Source organism: Nyctibius grandis, chromosome 16, assembly GCF_013368605.1.
Source record: "Nyctibius grandis isolate bNycGra1 chromosome 16, bNycGra1.pri, whole genome shotgun sequence".
NCBI lineage: Eukaryota > Metazoa > Chordata > Aves > Nyctibiiformes > Nyctibiidae > Nyctibius > Nyctibius grandis.
Genome location: NC_090673.1, coordinates 3,707,483 through 3,727,660, shown reverse-complemented (window position 1 = coordinate 3,727,660; position 20,178 = coordinate 3,707,483). Strand labels below are relative to the sequence as shown.

Genomic DNA, 20,178 nt, shown 5'->3' with positions numbered 1-20,178 from the left:
TGGAAGCGTCCCACCTGCAGCGTCCCCCAGGAGCGGGTCCTGCTTTCGAGGTCAAACCGGCTCCTTTTGGGTGGGTCGAAGGCAGGTGTTGGGGATCATGGCAAATGCACCCACCGAGGCAGAAAGTGCTTCTCTCTTGCTGCACAAAAGTGGTTTAATCTCAGGGGGTGGCTGTCGTGAGATTTCCATTTCCTTTGATGCTCTTGTGGAAGACAGTCCAAACCTCTGTTGATGCGGGCAGGATCAGGCCCCTACGTATAGACTTGCATATTCTTTCAGACCTGAGCTCTCCTGTTACGCTGTAGATGCTAAATAATAACGTTGTGTTATTAGTCATGTTGACTTTGACGGGCGAGGAGGCCGGGGGGGGGAGAGGAGAGGGAGTGTGTCACCTTGCTGCTGGCTCGGGGAGGGATTTTCACACTGGTGCAAATGAAAAACAACTGATTTACCTGCTCGTTTATAAACGTGTGTGTGCATATGGCGGGGAGAGGGTGGGTCTTTGCAACACGCTGTGCAGCACACTGGGAACAGCCCGAGGGAAAACAAGGCAGCCACCCCAGGACAGCGGTGCTGGGTGGGGGTAGTAACTTTGCATCACTGGTGTAGGAGAAAATTCAGCTGCTGGTGGGAGCTGTGTAGGGTGCGTGGTCTGGGTTTGTGTCTGGCGTGTGGTCTGGGTTTGTGTCTGCCCCGTGCTGTGCTGCTGCAGAAGCGACTCTGAAACTTTATCCGCTGGCCTTTGGTCACTGATTACTGGGAAAATCAGCTTTGGTTGTGAGGGCGGTGGGTTCTGGAGGTTTTGGAGGGGGAGATGTTGGTCCCGCTCTGAGCACGGGGGGCAGGTTGAGCCTGAAAGCGTGTGAGCAGTTTGTAAGATGAGGGGAGCCTTGAGGAGTGTGAGCAGAGAGCTTCCCAGTGAAACCAGAGCGGAGCTGGTAGGGCCATGGGGCCTCGGTGCTTTGTGGAGGTGGGATGGCCCAAAACCTGCCAGGTCCCAACCTTTCAGAGTGCCGGGGTGTTTCACCAACCCCATCCCGTGTCATGGTGGGGAGCTGGCATTTGCAAGCCGAGGGGAAAAAGATAGCCAAGCTTGTGGAGTTTGTTTCCCTGCACACCAGTATGGGCCTGAGCTGGAGAACAGGAGCAACTGGGGGCCAAAATCAGGCTCTGTTACTGTGTGACCCCATCCAGATCTCAGCTCACTTTGGTGGAGGTTCCTGGCCAAGTCCTGCCTGTTGTTCGACTCGGATAACCCCGCTGATGTCATGGGTGGAAGCGTGGCCAGCGCTGGGCACTTTTAATAGTAGTATCTCATTTTCCTGCTCGTCTCGGGAGCCGCTGGCAGATGCCAGGCGGAGGCTCCCCGCGAGGACGGCACGTCCCCGGGCACCTCCCGGGCTGGACGCCGTCACCCCGCGGCTCCGTCTGGACAGGACAGAGCCATCCTGCTCCCAGGACAAGCCGCAGCCTGACGGCGGGTCCGTGGGCAGCGGGGCCCCGTGCAGCCCCCATTCTTGGCGCAGGTACCGCCGCAGCCCGGGGTGAGGCTCAGAAACACCTCGGGGTCAGCTGATGCTGCCTTAGAAGCTTTTGGGGGCTACAGATCTCCCTTCACTAGACATCGGGGATGTCTTGCTTTTGTTCCTCTGTGGGGGCCGTGCTGTGCCGAGGCTCCAGGAGGAGGAAAATCAAGAAAAAGCCATCACGCAAGTGCTGGTGAAGCTGGGGGGATCTGCATCTCCAGCCTGGCAGGGTGTACGTGCTGAGGTCAGGCTGTGCATGGGGATTGATGTGCAAACCGAGGAACTTGGTTCTTTGGGTAGCTGCTTGTTCCCAAGGCTCCGACCGTTGCAATCCTTTTATTGCTTTGTTTTCTTCTTTGCCCATTCCCCTAAGAAGGTGGTGGCTCCTGGCAAGCAAAAGGGGATGGTGAGCTCGGGGAGCCCTCCCTCGAGGGGGGAAGAAACAGTTAATGGGTGTCCGAGGCCGGTGCTTCCCTCCCGGAGGTCAGTTCACCAGGTTGCAACCTCTGTGTGTCCGTCTTCCCACCCGTGCGGCCGTGCCAGGGACGGCTGCAGCTGCTCAGGATGTGGGGTGAGAACTGGCCGTGCACGGAGCAGGAACGGCTCCGAGGAAAACAGCAAAACAACCCCCGTGTTTGGCTGGGGGGGAGCAACCGGAGTGTGGGGGCTGCTTTGGGTGGAGGAGAGCGTGGGAGTGTGAGCATCCATGAGACACCTTCATCCCGCATCCGTTGGGCACGTGGCTGGGATGAGCTTGGATGCTGTGCAAAACCCGAGGCAGGTTGGTGGGAGCCAACGTCTGGGTTGAGGCCTCAGCGTGATCCTCAGTTCCGCTTCTTTTAGCTTCGGAAATTTACAGCAGGGAGGAAAATCCGTAGGGAGGAGAAATCCTGAAAGATGCAGAAAGTGTCACGGCTTGACTGAGCATCCCTGTGAGGAAGGGGGAATCCTCTGCCCCACATCTGGAAGGTGCTGACTGCTCCTCTGCCCCACATCTGGAAGGTGCTGACTGCTCCTCTGCCCCACATCTGGAAGGTGCTGGCTGGCTCCATGGGGCTGCTGGTGCCGCACCAGAGAGGGGCCTTGTGGGAGCAAGAGAGAAAGTAGAGTCGGGTCCTGGTCCCTCTTGCTGAAGCGTAGTGTAGGGCTCAGCCTCTCCCAGCTGACACATGCAAAACAAGCTGGGAAGGAATTTTTGCCTTTTTCAGAATCTGGGCTGTGAGAGTTAAATAAATCCTCTGAGGGTCCCCGCGTTTATTCCACGTTGTCCTGCTGTGTTGGAGAGAGCGTTTGTGTTTCTCGTATTTAGGGCATTTTATTTATTTAAAAGAGAGCGGGGGAGAAAGCCGCAGAATTTTAGTTATTCATTGCAAATATTATTATTGGCATTTTGTTCCTGTTGGAAAAAAAAAAAAAAATCAAGGGGGGAATCAAAACATTTCACTGGAAAATACACCCTGGCTTCGTCCCACCCACATCTTGAAGGCGAAAATAAATATTTATTAAGAAACGGGTTAAAAACCTTTTTGTTGGAGTATTGTTTTCTGGGAGCAGGGGTGGATTCCCATATGCCAGAGCCCTGCCACCCGGCTGAATTTTTTATTTTTTATCTTTTTTTTTTTCAGGATGATTAAGAAAACAAACAAACAGCAGCGCTGTGGGCACCGTGGGGCAGGGGCTTGGGCTTTGGGGTAGTTTTTGGTCCTGCCTCTTGCACAGGGTGCTCGTTCCTAGGAGCATCCCAGCGCCTTTCGGGGGGGACCGTGTGTGAGCAGGGTATTCCCCCGAGGCTCTGGGCTGCCTGAAATCACCGAATCATTCTTGCTATAAATATCCCGTGACCCCGCTGCGGGAGGCGGTGAGGCAGCGAGAGGCGGTGGCCCTTGGCGAGGGGCTTAACCGAGGGCGGCGGCGATGGAGCGGGGACGCCGAGGGGGTCCCTGATCCCCGGCTGGGCTGTCGGTGGTACCCAGAGCCAGGGGCACCTCAAATCACTGCCGGCAAAGTGCTGGGTATCGCAGGGACCTTCTCTGGGAGCTTGGTAACCTAATTGGGATCTAATTAATCCTGTTCTCTGGCTCCGATCCCCAGCACGTCTCCCCATCATCACCTCTCTTTGCGGGCGAGGGAAGTGGGTCTCCGCTCCCCCCAGCCCGCGGTGCGGAGGGATGCTCGGCAGAGCGAGGATGCTGCTGGTGCAGGATCTGACCCGGCTGCTCCATAATTGCTTTCCTAAAAGGCCCAGGTGGGCTCTCAAAGTCAGTATTAGCTACAAAGCAACAGGGGAGGCAGCCTGGGTGGTTTTATTTTAATTGATTTTGTCAGGAGTTGCTGTATTTTATTACATTTAAAGACTAGACTCTGGAATAACTTTGAACGTTTGACACACAGGCACAAAAAGCAGCTTTCTGACATTTTCCTCTTTGCTTGTCTTTTATTTTATTTCTTCCCTCTCCTCCTCCTCAAAGGGAAGCGTGTGCCTGGAGGGAGGACAGAGGAGGAGGGAGGAGTGCTTGTGTCTCTCCAAAGGCTGCTCGAACATCAAGGCAGCGCAAAGCAGACGAAATAATATTGCAAATAAGGATTTAAAAAACCCTACAGAAGGATCCCCACACATGCCAGCCAGCTCAAACTGCTAGAAGATTTTCAGACAGAAGCAATTTAGCCTGGGAAAATGCTCTATTGTTGAGATGGAAACTGGCAGTGAGAACTTGCCTTTTCTGACAACGTTTTGCTTAGAAAAAGCAAAGCAAAGTCGGGGAAACAACCTGAGTTTTTATTTAGAGAAGACAGAGCATTTCAAAATGGAGGGTGTTTTCTGAGGTAAACAGGGAACAATTCCCTTGCAAGAAAGGGAAGAAAGGGTCCAAATTAAGCCCAAACGCAGCTCCCCTCCTTTGAAATTTTGTTTAACGTCGAGTTAAAAAATAATCCTGTTCAAACAGACCACTCGTAAGCATAAAATGGTTGTTGGTTTGTGTTTTCTTTTTTTTTTTTTCCTTTTATTGTGATCTACAATAAAAGTTTCAAGGTTGCACCTTGGGGCTGTAATTCTGATCGCAGCCCTGGTTGTGCCAGCGCCTGCCTCTTGCACATCAAGAGGGGACGGATCTTGCCTTGGAAACTCATAGTCTGCCCGGATGAGAGAGATACAGGGTGGGAAACTGAGGCACGCGGGTGCGTCTGATCTGGGAACGGGGCCCGGAGCGAGGGCGTGGGGTGGTTGTGAAACCTCGGCTGGGACACGGCAGCTTCCAGCCCCACGGAGCAGATCTGCCTGGGGTCGGGGCTGCGGAGGGGTCCCAGCTCCCCCCAAAAAAAACCCCAAGCTGCTTTTTGGCTTGGGAGCAAAGAAAAGCTCGCAGATGGGGTTTGTGTGTAAGCCAGGTGCTCCCAAACCAAAGGGCAAGGAAGAAACACCCTAAATATTTGTTTTATTAAGCATCAGAGCAGGGCTCGCATCCCCTCTCTGCTCCAGTGGATGGTGGTTCCTCTCACTGTGGGTATTACTCCTTGTTTTGAACCCCGTGGGATTTTTTTTTTTGTAGGTCAGTCTCTTGGTTTCGGTGGACCCCGGTGGAGGCTGGTGGCATGTTTGGGTTTGGGTCTCATCTGAGCCATAGCCCTTTCCCTGGATTGCATCGACCACGAGATCGCTGCGGAGCGAAGAGATAAAAGGTGCAGGGCTGGTATTTGTGGCCAATAAAATGGTAATGGGATTCCCATCTGGTTGTTACTTTTCATGGTTTCCTCTTTTGTGGAGTTTTGGCTTTATTCAGCTTTTACAGACTTAAAAAAAAAAATAAAAATAAGGGGAGGGGGAGGTGAGGGCAGCCCCGGCGCCCCCCGAGGTTTGCAGCCCCCTCTGCTCATGGAGCAAAGCCTTTGTGCTGGGATGCCGGGAGCGGGTCGGGGAGGGATGCCCGGCTGGTTTCAGCTGGCTGGGCGTGAAGGCAGAAACATCGGATTATTGTTTTTCTGTTTTTGGCCGACAAGTGCGTGCTGGAAAGTTTTTGGTGGTGTGGTTTTTTTTCTTTCTTTTTTTTTTTTCTGTGAACTCTGTGGGCTGCTGCGAGACAATTTTATTGTGGGCAGTGCGTCTCCTACGTGCCCGTTGCGGAGTCGAAATGAGGCAATGGTGGGGTGAAGCAAGAGTGGAAGGAGACGCGCGGGAGAGGGGCTGCGCTCCCAGCTGGGATCCGCGCGGGGATGTGGAGGTGGGGAGACGGGGCTGGTGAGATGGGGAGCGATGGCAAAGGCCCGAAGGGGCGTCGAGAGGAGCGGGGTCAGGGAGAGGCAGGAGCAGACCCGGGGGCGTTGCGTCGGGCTGGGGAAGCTGCTCTGCTGCCCTCGGCGGGGCGAGGGATGGGTGAGAGCGGGTTGCCAGCACTGCGGCTTCCCGGCCCTGTGCCCCGGGGAGCAGCAGCCTCTCCCCGAGGACTCGTGTGCAGGTGGGGGCTCTTGCAAAAGTGGGGGGGGAAAGAGCGCGAGACCCCCTTTCCCCACCGGTCATCCTCACCAGACCACACGTGACTCCCCTTCTGCCCCCACCTCCTCTTTTTGCTGCGCCGTTTTTGTAAGATGAGGGACTGTGTCAGGCTCTGTGGGCTCTGCCCTGCGTGGAGGAGCCGTGGCCTCTGACACCAGCCAGCAGGGCCCGGCCGGCGGCAGGTGAGGGCCCATCAGGGGCAGGGGGTGCTGGGGGTGCTCGCTCGTGCCGTGGTGGGGAGATGCGCAGCCCCGCATCGCTTCACGTCAGTGTTGGGGCTGCTTCTGGGGACCCCTCACACCCTACAGCTGCCCCGACCTACAGCCTGGGGGATGCTTGGGGGGGAGCAGCATGTGGGGTAAAAGCTGGGGCGGTCCCTGCGAGGGACCAGGCGACTTCAGCAAGTTGCAAACCGCCGTCTCGGAGCCCTGCACCTGCACGGCCAGCCCTCCCTCTTGACCTGCGCTTGTTCAAGTGTGACTTTGAATCGATCAGAGAAATCCGGCGTGCTTCACAGCGCTTTGCCCTCCCGCCTGCCGGGCCCCGTCTCCGCGCATTCACTTAGCGTGCGAGAGCAAATTGCCCTCCAGTTCATCCTCCTCGCTCTTAATGGGGAGCCGTTGCTTTCTGGGTCTGCTCCCCCCCACGCGCTCCTTGAATTATAATACATTAGAGATGGTGGCTTAGCATTTTAATTTAATTTTCTCTCTTTTTTTTTTTTAAATTTATTAAGAAAACCCATTTCACTGCGAGCTCCCGAACGTCGGGGTGGCGAGGGAGGGAGGTGCAGCTCCCTGCTCCATCCCCGCACAGACCCCGCGTGCGTGCGGCTCGCAGACAGTGAAATTGCACCCTAGAGTTATAAAGCAATTGTCTAGCTCAGCAGCAGAATGAGCATGAAATGGTGCAGAAAGCAACTAAATAAAATTGGGTGAGGCAGATGCATGGAAATAATGACGTCTCTATACCGTAGTCGGGCGCACTCGCTCTTCCTCGCACACGCAGATAAACTTCTTTTATAAAGACTTTGCATTTATTTTCTCAGGGAACTCTTCTGAAATGGAGATGTGTGGTGTGAGCCCCTGTGCCCCCTCTCCCAGGTCTCTGGGGCCATCACGCCGTGCCTCGCTGCCCCTCTCCCTGCCGCTCTCCCTGTCCCTCTTTTCCCTTTTTTTTGTTTTCAGAGCAGGATTTTTATACTCAGTCCAACACCACAACGATCACCTTTGCTACTTCATTTCCCTTTGGCTGTGGTGGCTGTGCCGCACTGGAGGACCGTTGGGAGTGGGTGGCTCTTGGGGTGACCCGCCACGTCCCATGTAAATAGGACTAAGAGATGCTTTCCTGGCTCTTGCTTTGGGGTTTTCTCTTTCTGGATGGTGGCAGCTGTAAGGACAGGACCATGTGGGCTGTTGCGTGGGGCTTTAGGATGTGAGAGTGGGGATGGAAAACCCGGGTCGGTGCACTGGCCGTGTGTCCCTGTACCCCTCCTCCCCGGTGATGGCTGGTGGCACCAGGGCCACCTGCTCCCACCCTGTATTTATCTGGCTGCACAGGTTAGAAATGCCCCAAACTGGGGGCCTGTAATTGCGATTCTTCCCCAGATGCCCTCCCCGGTGCTTCCTCTGGGCTCTGTGCTGCTGTCCCTGCTCCGACGCTGCCCCAGAGCCTTTGGCCTCAGCAGAGCCATGTTCCCCCCATCCGCTCCCGGGAAGCCGATGCGTTTCCAGGCACGATCTGACGTTTCCCCTCTTGCGCCGGGATCCCCGTGAGGCTGGGAACAAGCCACTAATCTTCCCACCCAAGAGGCCCTTTAGGTGACATTAAGGCTGTGTCCCTGCCGTCCTTGTGCCCTCCTGCCTCCGAAGGCATCACTGGGCACCGCTCCCCGCGCTCGCGGTGCTGGGGATGCCCCTTCTCAGTGGGGTGCTGCCTGCTGCATCCCACCTGGGCTGGCTCGTCCTGGGGACAGGGAGCGGGTGGCAGCAGTTGGGCTCCCCCAGTCCGCTGCTCCCCTGTTGGGAGGGCTCAGGACTGAGCTGGTCGTGGATCCTTTCCCACTCTGCAAGGAAAATTAAGTCCATCCTTTGCACTGCTGGGCTCGCTGCGCTGGAGCCCGGGGCTCACCGCCCAGTGCCTTTGCAGCAGAACCTCCGTCTCTGCTTTTCCTTGGCTGGGACGTGTCCCTGGGGTCCCACATTAGCCGCTCCGGTGCTTTGCCTGCCGCCTCCCCATCGCACGCAGACCAGCGTGGATCCCACGGGTGGCTGGGAGCTGCGTGCTGGCTGCCCAGCCCCACGGCACCGAGCCCGGCAGCACGGGACGTGCGTGTTCCTCTGCAGAAACCCAGCTCTGGAGAGCGGCCGAGGAGGAGGCTTCCCTGCAGAGATTGCCCCTGCTCTGGGCAGATGGATGCTGAGGCCCTGCCAGCGTTTTTGCTGGTGTGGAGCCACTGGAGTGGAGAGCGGGGAAGCGCTCGCATGCAAAAATCAGTGTGAAAGCATAAATCAGGCCGAGAGTGAAAGGTTAAAGAAATCCAGAGGAAGCGAAGTGATGTGCGTGATAGAAAGGGGTTTCCTGTACCTACGCAGGCCACCCAGGCTCCCTTCCTGTCAGGGGAAACCTGCTAAAGCCGAAACTTTCTGCACCCCTAAGCAAATTGTGGGCTGCTGGATGGGCACGTTGTGAGCGAGCTGTGCCAGGCGCTGTGTTAGTACTTCGTGCTCCACAGCGTGCACTCCCCAAGCCCCTGCGGTGGTATTTATAGGATGCCCAGGCAGCTCCGGGGGTGGCACCGCAGCCGTTCGACCCTGCGGTGCGGAGCAGAGCTCGGGAAGGGCAGGGTGCGATGACCCGTGCTGCTGCCGTGCAGCCCTAAATCCCCGTCCTCGCCGCTGCCAGCCTCGCTGGTCTGGTTTTCTGCAGATGAGCCGTGACAGCGACTGCCCTGTGCTCCCCATCAGGGACCGGACAGCAGAGGTGGCTCCGAGAGGAGTTAAGGCACCGGGAAGAGTTAAGACTCCTGGGACAATTACCTACAGGCCCGGTTTAAGCGCTTAGGAAGGCTTAGCTGATCCCTGCTGGAGATAACCTGGCCCTAGCCCAGCTGATACCTATTGTTTGCAAATGTCTTGATCTAAACAGGGGTTCAGAGCCGGGGCTGGCTGGGAGCGGGGATCCCAGCCCCTCTGGAGGGGCTCTGCGGGGCTGATGCTGTGCAGGGACTTGCTCCTGAGGTAGGGAGCAAGGCAGCACCCCAAATTACACCCTTCTAGCACCTTTCTCTGCTGCTTATGGGGTTGGGAGACACAGATTTAGTTCGTTAGGGTTTTTGCCTGTGTTTCGAGTTGTATTTTGGTAGCGATGCTGCCATACCCTGCAGCTCCAGGGCTTTGCCTTGGAGCTCCGGTACCTCGGGGTTTCACCCTCCTCTCGGGGGGAAAAGCCAGCAGTTCCCTCATGGCAAATCGCTCCCTCTTGGTGCCTCACCTGCGAGGCAGGTTTAGGCTGTGGAGATCAGAGGCCATCGGTCACCGCGGGCTCTGTTTAGCTCGGGCACTGGGTTTTCTCATCTTTGTTGTTTTTCCGCCGGCGCTGCCATGGCCGAGGGGTGTTCGGTGCCGCTCCCCGCGGGCACCCAGGCGCTCCGGTCGGCCGGGTGTTACGCCGTGGGAGCCGAGGCTGGGCGGGCACGGAAAACCACGTCTGGCTTCTCCAGCAAGGTTTCACAGCCTCTAGGTGTGTGCAGGAAATGTTGCAGGGCAGGGATTTCTTGCAGCAAGCCCTGGGTGGCAGATAACAGCGCGGTGCCCATCTAAAGCCCCCATCTACCCAAACGGGGAGGCTCCAGCTCTCCCTGCGCCTTCCCCAAACCCCACGGCAGCGCAGGGGATGCGGGGCTGATCTGGGCATCCTCCCAGGTCTCTTTCTTGCAGCAGTGGCGTTTGCCCCTGGACTCTGCCCCGGCTGGCATGCGGTGCTGCCCACCCCAGGGGCAGCAGCTGGGGTCAGGGGAGCCCAAGAGCTCTTCTTGGGGCTGCACGAGCAGGAGAGCCTCAGGGTACGACCCAGGCTGCAGTGGTGTGGAGGATGGAGCTCATCCCCGAGAGCAGAGGGATCCTCCCAGGGTGCCCAAAATGTGGGGACCCCAGACCAGACCTTTGGAGGGAGGTGGAGAAGTGCCTGCGCTGGGTCGGGGTGCGGGTGGGGGTCCTCACTGCCCACACCGGCTGGGAAGGGGGTGAGCACGGGGCCGGCGGTGTGTTCTGGGTGCAGGGAGGTGCTGGCGGGGCAGGAGCAGCCGGTCCTGCCGGTTCTCCCCCGCGCAGGGCTGGGCACTGGGGAGTCCCCCAGCTGCAGTGGGGCTGATCCCGGGTCTCTCTCTGCCACCGGTTCCCTGGGTGACCTTGTGCCCATCACCCGGTCTGGGCATCCCTCCGCTCCAGGCTGGGTGATGGGGTAACGCTCTTCCCTGGCTGCTCCTGAGGGCTCGATGGCAAATCTTTGGGAGCAGGGACTGTGTGGGGAAAGCACCCAGTGAGCCTGGCTCTGGCTGGGAATAAAGCTTGCTTGGCGTGGGGAGGGAGGGCGAAGCAGCGTGCTCCCTAATTGAATGCACCTTTACAAATTAATACAGTAGAAATGACTCTACCAAAAAAAAAAACCCCAGTGCATTGGTCTGGTGCTGTAATTGTCTGTGGAAATCACGAGGACTTGCAAGCGAATGATTAAATCCACAGCCTGATTTCAAAAGCAGAGGGAATGAGCCGCCCTGTGCCGGGGCTGGGGGTCGTGGTGACCCTTCAGCAGAGGAGCTTTTGCCGGGGTGGTTCGGCTGGCGCGGATGCCGGCGGGATCAGCAGCTCGGCATTGATTTCATTGAACGGGTTCAGGATCACATCAGCTTAACTAAGGACTGAGACTGACCCGCGGTGATTTGCTGGCTTTATTATTGAGACGATGATGTGGCTGGGCTGGGGGAGAGGGAGCTTGTGGTTGGTGTCTGTGTGCGGTGGGGGGGCTTGGGGCAAGACTGACACCATTTCCAAATTTTCAGCGTATCTTTTGGGGTGAAAAGGTGAAATATTGAATGTACCATGGAGGAGCATTTAGGAGAAGGACTTTCCATCCCAGCTCCTGGCCCTGTCAGTAGCTGTGGAAGAGGAATGGCATGTGCAGTCCTGGTGAAAGAGGGTTTGCAGACAGCCTTGGGGAGCTGGGTGTCTGTTCCCGCAGGGAAGGCAGCGTGGCTTCTGCTGTTGCATCTTCCTCAGGACCAACGAGGAGAGGAACCTCTGGGCTCTGCCCCTGCGCAAAAACCCTGGGGGGAATTTGTGCATGGGTGCCTGTTACGGGGTGGAGATGGGTGAAACGGGCTCCTTGGGGGCAGCCAAATCGTTATCACAGGAGGTGGGTCAGCTCCCACGTGGAGGCACGGGGGCCTGTGGCACACCACTGCTCGGTAGATGCTCCATATAACCTCACGCTACTGAAAACAGAAATGCTGCTCCGGGGCCTGTTTTTGTAGTTTTCTGCCCTGCGTGGGGCTTCGCAGGGGCTGCCCACCTCGGTGGCACCCCGTCCCGCTGCGGGTCCCACGGCAAGCTGGCACCTCGCACGCGTTATCGCAGCTGCGCGCCGGGGCTAAAGTCCACGATGGGAAAATGCCCGGTGGACTTTTAACTGGAGTCCTCAGGAGAGCCCAGCTTAGAAACCTTTAACTGTTTCGTGCCGATCTCCGCTCGAAAGTGAAGAGAGAATGGGGAGAGGGTGGGCTGCCCACTGGGGTCGGGTCCCTGTGGTCCCTCGCTCGTGGCCGTGCTGGGAGGTGATGGGGATCGTGCTGGCTGGTGCTGGGGTCGTCACCACACGTGTCCACCCCTCCACTGGCTTTGCTGTCAGACCCTCAGCTCTCGGCCCAGCCGTGCCATGTGGTATGAGCCCCACAAAATCCAGCTCTGGGCACGAAGGGGCTGCACCAGGGTCATGGGACTGTCCTCTGCCCTCCTCCCTTTGCCCTCCCTCCTGCTGCGTGGCCTGAAAAGATGAACCCTGTGTGATGGGGAGGGGGTGGGCATGGCTCTGCAGCATCCATATCAATGGGAAGCTGCATCTGAAGATTGAAAGGAGACTTGGCTGCTGCTTTTTTTGCTGTCCTGCATGCTGGCTTTGCCTCCTGCTTCAGGCACCTGGGTGCCTGGGGGGGTTTATTCCAGCATCTTCATCCTTATTCCTCTTGCCCTTTCCCTTGCTTTAGTTTTGCATATTTATTTTTTTTTTCTGCAAGTTGAGAGTCTTGTTTGCTCTGGGTGGGTCTGTGGGCCCCGAGTGTGTCCCCGCTGCCGGCCGAGGACTCAAGTGGTGCCTGCGCGGGGCTTTCCCGTGACTCCAGCAGAACCAGCCAGCCACCCTCTGCGTCACGGGGCGATCGATCTGTCTGCAGCGGGGACGGGGACAGGGCGTGCTCCCCCAAAGGGCCAGGGCTTTGCCGGGGGTGGGGGGGATTCATGCAAGCAGGGACAGTGCAGGATTTGTGCCCGTTGACACCAGCTCGGCATGGGGCAGCATCACTGGCAGCTTTGCAGGGGAGCGGGAGGGCTCCCCGTGTGCCACGAGCTGTGCCCTCGGTGGAAGTGATTCCCCGGGTGAGAAATTCCCACTGTGGAAGCCTTTATTACCGGGCAGAGCTAGGTTTGTTTTGTTTATCATCCATTTACTTGGCTTTGGAGGCATGCCCAGATTGCTCCAATTTTGTGTGTGTGGATGTATGATTTATTAGGATTCAGGGTTTTTTTTTTTCTGGTTTGATTTCACTTCCTCAAACTGACAGGCCGTTTGAACTAACTTCTTTTGGATGATTTCCTCTATAGTTTTAAAGGGATGCCTAAAAATAAAGCGAAAATGTTGCAGCGTGGTTGGCAATTAAAAAAAACACCCAGTCTGCTGCTGTGACAAACCCCAGCCCTGATTTCGGTAATGGAGAGAGCGCAGAGGGTGAAAAAAACAACATGATTTTACTTTTGGGTACTTAGAGCTTTTGACAGCGCTTCAGGGATCACTGGCTTCACTCGCTTCGCTGTCGAGCTGATTGTGCCGCGATCCCGCTCACACTTAGACATGTTCTTCGCTTTCCGCATGCGAGCGGCCCATTAAAATAGCTGTGCGTGTCTAAAGCTTTGCCAGCTCCGAGCTTTGGTTTCCTCTCTTTGGCTTGATCTGTTCTGCCGCAGTCAGGAAGAGGAGGGGGGGGTGTGGAAATCCATTTAAGAAACACTGGAAAATGTAATTGCAGCCTCCAGAGAACGGGGAGCAGGTAGGCAAGGGCAGAGCACCTGTAGCTGCCTTGGGCTGGACTCGCCGCTTTTGTGCTGCCGGGGTTTTTACAAGCTGGATTTCACAACGGCGACGTGGCTTTCGAAATAACCGAGACGGGGTTTTGCGTGGGCGTTCTGCAGGGCTTGGCGTCGGGGCGATGCTGGGGTGCTGCCCAGGCAGGGGCTGGGGAGCTGCTCTGTCCCTGTCAGCAGAGAGATTGAGATGAGGGAAAACTTCCTTTCCCCTTGTCCAAGCTATAAAAGCATGAGAGAGAGAGAGAGAAAGATTTCCCCCAGGGATCAGCAGTGATAAAAAGCCTCTCTTTTGAAAAGCAATGAGAGAAAAGAAGTGTGTCTAATCCTTCTGGAGAAGAAAGGGAGAACATCCCTCTGCCGTGAGCCGTGCGGGGGCTGGAGGGACCCCAGAGTGGATGCAGCAACCCCTGCCCGGCCAGATCCTGCTTGGTGCTGGCTGATGCGGAGGAAGGGCCGGATCCTCTGTGCCGGAGCAGAGGCGCTTTTTATTGCGTGGGATCTGGGTGCGTGGGCTTGGAGGAGCTCCTGGGAGGCAGCCTGCGGGTCCCTGCAGGGCTGGGGCTGGCTGTGTGCCATGCAGGGTGCAGGCAGCGGTGCAGGGCTCGCGGGGGCTGGGGACATGCTGCTGGCTCTGTTGCCATCCCCACATTGCTCAATCTTTGCGGAAGAGCCGCGCTGGCATCCGGCGGGGGAGAGACACACACAGATTTTCTTTCCCCTTTTACCCTTGGCCCTGGAGAAGGCTGGAAAGGGGAGATGCAGCCCGGAGCGAGGAGGGATGCTTGTCCCCGGGGCGGGTATCCGAGGGACTACTGCAGCCCTTGATTGCTTTTTCCCGGTGGTACGGGCATGTGGCTGGCTGTGTCCACACTTATCTTTCCTCTCCTGGTCCAACCATGTCACCATGTCCTCGGTGACAACCTGCAGTGTCCAGGCTTGGCGCAGGAGCTGCTCCGTCACCCCGGCGGCGATGGGGCAGCGGCAGCCCAGCCGCTGGTCCCGTGCTTGCAAAGTCCGAGCTGAGGCCGCCCGCTCGTCTTTATTGCTGTTGTGGTTGATGATTTCTTTCGAGTGGCATCCGCCCTGTCTCGTGACTTGATTAAAAAAATAAAGCGAACAGCAGCGCAGCGTGGCTGCTCTGAGCCGGGGATCCCTTCCCTGAGCCCCGATGGGGTTCCCACCCGTGCCTGAGCCGTGCGGACCAGGGACAGGCAGCAGGGCTGTGCAGGGGGGAATTAGCAGAAAAACACGCTGGGGATGGTGGGGTAAAGGCAAATGGCAGCGTGGCAGTGGAAGGACCTGTCCGGCTGGGAGAGCGGCTCAGCTGGGGGTGGAGAGGTGGGCATTGGGGCGGGAGCCCTCCACACGCCGGGTCCCAGGCACCCGAGCAAGGCAACTGCCCCGCTCCTGGGGACCCACCGCCTCTCCCATCAGTGGGGTCGAGGATCCTTTCATAGACCGTAGAGGTTCATCTGCTTGTGAACAATTATCTGTATCTCCTTGAGCTGAATAATGACAATCCACAGCCCAGGGAAGTCCTCATTACGCTGGGATTAATGAGTTTATGTTAAAAAAAACGCAAACCACCACCCTGCAAAGGAAGACCCTTCAGGAAGAAATGGGTGATGGGGTGGTGGTGTGACATTGGCAGAGCCCACCGCCCTCCGCTTGTGTCCGGAGGGAGCGAGTGACTCACGAGCCCCTCGCCGAGAAAGGGGAGCAGGAAATCAGCTCGCGGCTCTTGTGAAAGAGAGAAGCTGACTCGATACCTATAATTAAAGCGGGTGTCAAGGAATGAAGTGCAAATTCCTCAGTGGGCATCTCACCGGGAGGGAAAGCAGTGCCTGCCGGCTGACCCGAAAGTGGCGGCTCCTCCCCGGCGCGGGGCTGTGGAGGGGCCAGTGCCGAGCCTGAGGGCCAGACATGAGCCCCCTGCTCCCCTCCCTCCTGGCAATAACGAGCTGATGCAGATGGCAAGGCCACGTGTGTCCTGTCCCCGTCCTGTCCCCATCCTGCTGCTCCAGCCAGCGTGAAGGAACTGGCCATGGGGAGCTATGGGAATGGTGCCCAGTGGGGATGGTGGATCTGCCCCGGGGAAAAAAAGCTCCTGGGGAGCATGTGGGGCTTGTCAGGGAGGTGAGGGGGTCCCTGGGCGCGGAGCTGGGGAGAGGCAGCGGTAGAGAGCGAGGCGAGGGGGGTGTGGGGTGCCTGCTTTGGGAGTTGCAGGCGAGCAAGGGCAGGAGCAGGGTGTGGAGGCAGCATCTGTGGAGGTGTGGTGGGGTGGGATGACCTCGGGGCGAGACCCGGGTCCTCACGGGGGTGGGAGGAGGCACTTGGGGACCCGTCCTGCTGGGGTGCCTGCAGCACCGTCTCTGTGTCACCTCCATGGCCTCGTTCCCCTAAAGTGCTTGCGTTACCCCCCAGCACGCCTCTGAGGGGAAGGGAAACTGAGGCACGGGGATAATGTCGTGTATTTGTTTTGTGTGAGTGCTGAGCACATGCGCGGTGGCTCCAGGCCCTTGCACCAGCCCCTTCTGTTCCAGCCGCTCCTACCTGCAGTCCCTGGGCTGGTGCAAGGAGCACGCAGTGAGCGGTGGGGTCCCTCCGGCCGTCCCCCAGCACAGCACCCCGGCTCTGTCCCCGTGGCTGCGAGTGCCTTCCCAGCAAATGTCAAATCTGCTGAGCAGACGGAAAAAAAGAACGAAAGGAAAAAAAACACAACCCACCCAACCCAATAATACGAGGCAGAAATGCTGGTGTGTCCTGGGTGGATTAGTCGAGACTCCTCGCCGGATTCCTCCGAAGGGAGGTGCTCGCGCTGGAAGCCGGCCACCAGCCGGGCCTGCTGCATTTTTCCTGGATTCTCTTACCATTTGGGGACTGAACTTTTGTCTGAAAAAAATATGTATTTTTAACTTGGTTGTGTCTGAAGCTTGTCTCTGCTTCGGGCTGCTTGGCTTTCTGCTGGCCCAGCATGCGCTGAGGTGGATGCGGTGGGGGGTGAGAGCCAGATGCTCCATCCCGGACTGTCCCGGGAGGAGGAAGCGAGAGAAGGAAAGGTTTGTTCTGACGCAAAAGAAATAGTTCCAGAGGTTGCCTCCTGCTTGGCCCCATCACCTGATGTACACAGCAGGAGCATGGAGCAATGGCACTGGTATGTCAGGGCTAAAGCAGCAGTGATGGAGACATCGGTGAGAAAACCTGGTGTTAAGATAGAGTAAAAAAGGGAAAGGGGGACAAGTATCTTGGGCTTGTAGTCCCTGACATGCAGGACTGATGGACCCAGATACATGATTGCCTTGGAAACAGCCATCGAAGTGTGCGATGTTTCTGTCTCCAGGTGCTCGTTACCCTCTGAGCTGCGGAGCTGTCGCAGGGCACCGGCACCGCTGACCACCGTGTGCTGCCTGGGCTGGCTGCCCGGCCACTGGCACCGTGCTGGGCTCCTGCACCTGAGCCTGGCTCAGCCTGGCAGAGCGATAACGCGGCCGCTGAGGATTGCACCGGGCTGCCCAGCTCTGCAGGGCAGGGCTGCAGCCAGCGAGGTGCAGCGGGTCCTTTGTTTATTGTAGGGTTGCCAGACACGGTGCGGCTCTGCAGGGCTGCTAGCTCGCTTCCCCTGCTCGGGGACGGAGCTTGCCCAAGCCAGCAGGACAATCCGGGCTATGTTTTCATAATTAAAACAAATAAAACAAACCCGTACCGGGCGTTATTTACAATACGCGCTCGGGAAGAGTCGAGCTGAATATTGTTTCCTCGCCGAGTTTTTCCCTTTGTCGCTCACACATGAGTTTGTTGTTGTTGGCTGCTCCCGAGGCTGCGGTCTCGCGTGCCGGGCTGCTGCCGGCCCACAGCGGGCTGCCCGCGGAGCCGGCGTGGGGTGTCCAGTGCTGGGCTCTGCCCACTGCTCTCGCGTGGGTTTTGCTCCGTGGCACGTGTGGGTTTGTTCCTGGGAAGCCGGTTGAGGAAGGCGGCTGTGTGGGGTGGTGGCTGTGGGGTGCTTTTGCGAAGTGCAGAGATGCTGCTGCGTGTGGGACTTAGGGATCTGTTTGGGGTGAAAGACAACGCTGGGGTTTCCTGCGGAGGGCTGGCAGGTGATTTTCCAGCAGAGACCGGCATCGCTTGCTTGTCGATGCCTGCAGCATCTGCACTGTGGTCCAGCAGCATTGCTCCTGCGCGGGGTCTGAGCCCTGGAAGTGCCACAGCGTCTGGCAGGACGGGGCTGTGTTCTCGTGGGACCAGCCCGGCTGGGGATGCTGCGGGGAGGGATGTGTGCTGCGTGCGGGACGCAGGGGGAAGGTGCCACCTTCCCTCGCGCCGAGCTGCAGGCAGACACGTTCCTATGGGAAGCATATGGTGGGTAATCCGGTGCCAGATGGGTATTTGCTTCCATTTCCCTGAGCCCCGGTGAGCCGGTGCAGCTCCTGCAGCCGGGCATCGCTCAGGCCGGACCCCCCCCGGGGACAGCCCTGCAGCCTCCCCGGGGCCCACGGTGTGGGAGGGCTGGGCAGAGAGCCGGTGGCACGGCTCACCGGCATTGTGCAGCCATGCAGAAACACAGGCCGTGCCAGTCGGGCACCAGTGCAGCGAGCTGTGCAAGGGCTCTGCACGCACGGAGCCGGCTGAGCACGCCCGCCCCTGCCTAGCGGGACACGGCTTAAAGCTGGGCTTAGGAGGTCAAAATCTAGCTAATGAGTTAATGGCGATTAATTAACTCCAGGGCACTTTACAAATACTAATTGTTTTGCTGTGAGCAAGGCCTGTACAATTACCCCACCTTCTAGACTGGGGTGCGGAGGAGCCGCGCACCCGCAGTCGAGGTGCATTAGCATCAGGGCTGCCCCTAAAGCCGGGGGCTAATTCTGCTCCTGTTGACGTGGTGAACAGTCACCCGGGGTTTCGGGCACGGCAGGGTCAGATCCCAACATGGGCTCCTGTCTGCTTTTCTGGGGAAGCAAACTGCACCCCTGTGGACTTTGGAGCCTGAGCATCCCTCTGCCTGCTCCATCCCTGAGTGTGTTTCAGGGGGAGGCAGCCGTAGCCGTGATGCTCTCGGTAACCACCGCCCACGCAGGCAATCTTGTGCCTCGTGGCTTTTTGCTGCAGTCCCCAGAAGCAGCAGCATCCGAGCAGCATCCACAGTGGAGGTTTTGCAGAGGGCTCGGGCCCCTCCGAGGGCTCGGGGCTCCTCGCTGGGTGCGAGTGGGTGGGCAGGAGGGTTTGTGCAGGTACAGTTATTTTTAAATCCCTCTGGGCAGAATTTGGCCCTTGCGTGCTTACTGTTTGTTTGTTTATTTACTCATTTTGGTGGCCTGAGAAGTTTGTAGAAACGCTGCAAACGGCGGCTTGTTTTGTCGGCTGTTTGAGGAGGGAAGGGATTAAATCTCAGAGGCCCATTGTGCGGGCAGAGCTAATTTTAGGCATCTGATCTTAAAATAGAAGAAAGGAAAGACAAAAAATAATAATTAGGCGTTTTCCCCTGGGCCCCAAGGGAAAACAGTTTGCCGGCGTTGACTGACCACCTGCGAGGTGGCCCCAAGGAAGAGACGTGGCTGCCGCCGGCCAAAGTCAACACGGGAGGTGGCCAGGGCTGGCAGCAGCCACCGCTGGGAAGGGCATGGCGTGAGGACAGGCGAGGATTAACCCCCCGGTGTAACAGCACCCGGCGGTGCTTGGCCGGGCTGGATGAGTGCTGGGGACCCGGGGCTGGTTGCAGCAGCCCACCCCGACGGCTCGGGGCTGGTCCAGCTCCCGCTGGGGAACGGTTCCCAGCCAGGCCTGGCGGGTCTGGTGTCCGCAGACCCCCGCGGCCGTGACAGTGTGCGCAGGAGGTGACCCCGGGCTCCATCCTGGCATCCTTCCCCCTCCCTGACATTAAAAAGGCAGCAGAGAGGTGTCCCTGCGATGGGCCGGCTCCGCGGAGGCTGGATCCCATTTTGTGGTGGGACCAGTCATCCTGTGAGCAAATATTCAGGCTATATTAAAATGCTTGGGATTTTCTAGCGAGTTGAAGCTCTCCGAGCAGAGCCAAGAACAATTCAGCAGCCTCCAAAAACAGCTTTCCCTGAGGATTATTTGTTCCTCTTGCCAGAAGGGTTGATGAGAACCGGTAGATTCAGGTGACTCAGCCCAGCGTGACCTGACGGTCTCATCCCAGGCGGGCTGGCCACTGGCTCCCGCTGCCGAGCGGGGACCGTGCCGTGCCGTGCTGTGCCGTGGGGTCCCCGTTCTCCGTGCAGCCGCGGGAGGAAGCTCAGTGGAGGCTGACAGCTCGCAGGGTATCTCAGAAACATCCCATGAGCTTGTCAGCGCTCTGCAATCTCCTCTCTCCCTTCTCCCCAGGAAACCTGTTGCAAAGGTGTTGACAAACTCAGAGGATGCTGTGGCCGAGCCGGTGTGCGAGGTCGTGATGAGCAAAAATGCAAGGCATGTGTTCAGGCAGAGCTTCAGTCTCTGGGTGTTTTTGGAGGAAAAAAAATATGCACAAGGCTGTTTTCTTTTGGTTAAAACCTCTTTTGTGATCCCCCCTTTTGGATAGCTCGCTGGCTTTCAACAGCTCCCGCAGTAGGTGGATGTTTGTGCTTGGAGATGTTTTTCCATATGCTTCCCTTAGCTCCGCTCGCAGGTTTTGCACATGGGATGGGAGGGAGAGGTAGGCAGCTTTAATATCATATGATGATACGAAATTAGCTCCGCTTTACATAAATTGAAGACACCCAAGCACTCTTAGGCCTGGGTAGGGCGTGCTGGGGGTTGCTGTCCTCCTTCCCCTCTGCCCGGGGTGGGAGCAGAGCCCGTCCCTGCGTGCACGCAC

At 57.8% G+C, this 20,178-nt stretch overlaps 1 protein-coding gene across 2 annotated transcripts in view; it reads left to right on the top strand.

Annotated features, from left to right (window-relative positions):
* The window catches only part of RXRA (retinoid X receptor alpha), a 108,273-nt gene that overhangs the window by 1,661 nt on the left and 86,434 nt on the right, over window positions 1-20,178 (top strand). The window contains exon 2 of one of the 2 annotated variants that reach the window (XM_068414244.1): window positions 5,075-5,236. The exons of the other annotated variant lie outside the window; for it this stretch is intronic. The gene's annotated coding sequence lies outside the window, so the exon portion shown is untranslated. The remainder of the gene's footprint in view (window positions 1-5,074; window positions 5,237-20,178) is intronic. 2 annotated transcript variants of the gene reach the window in all.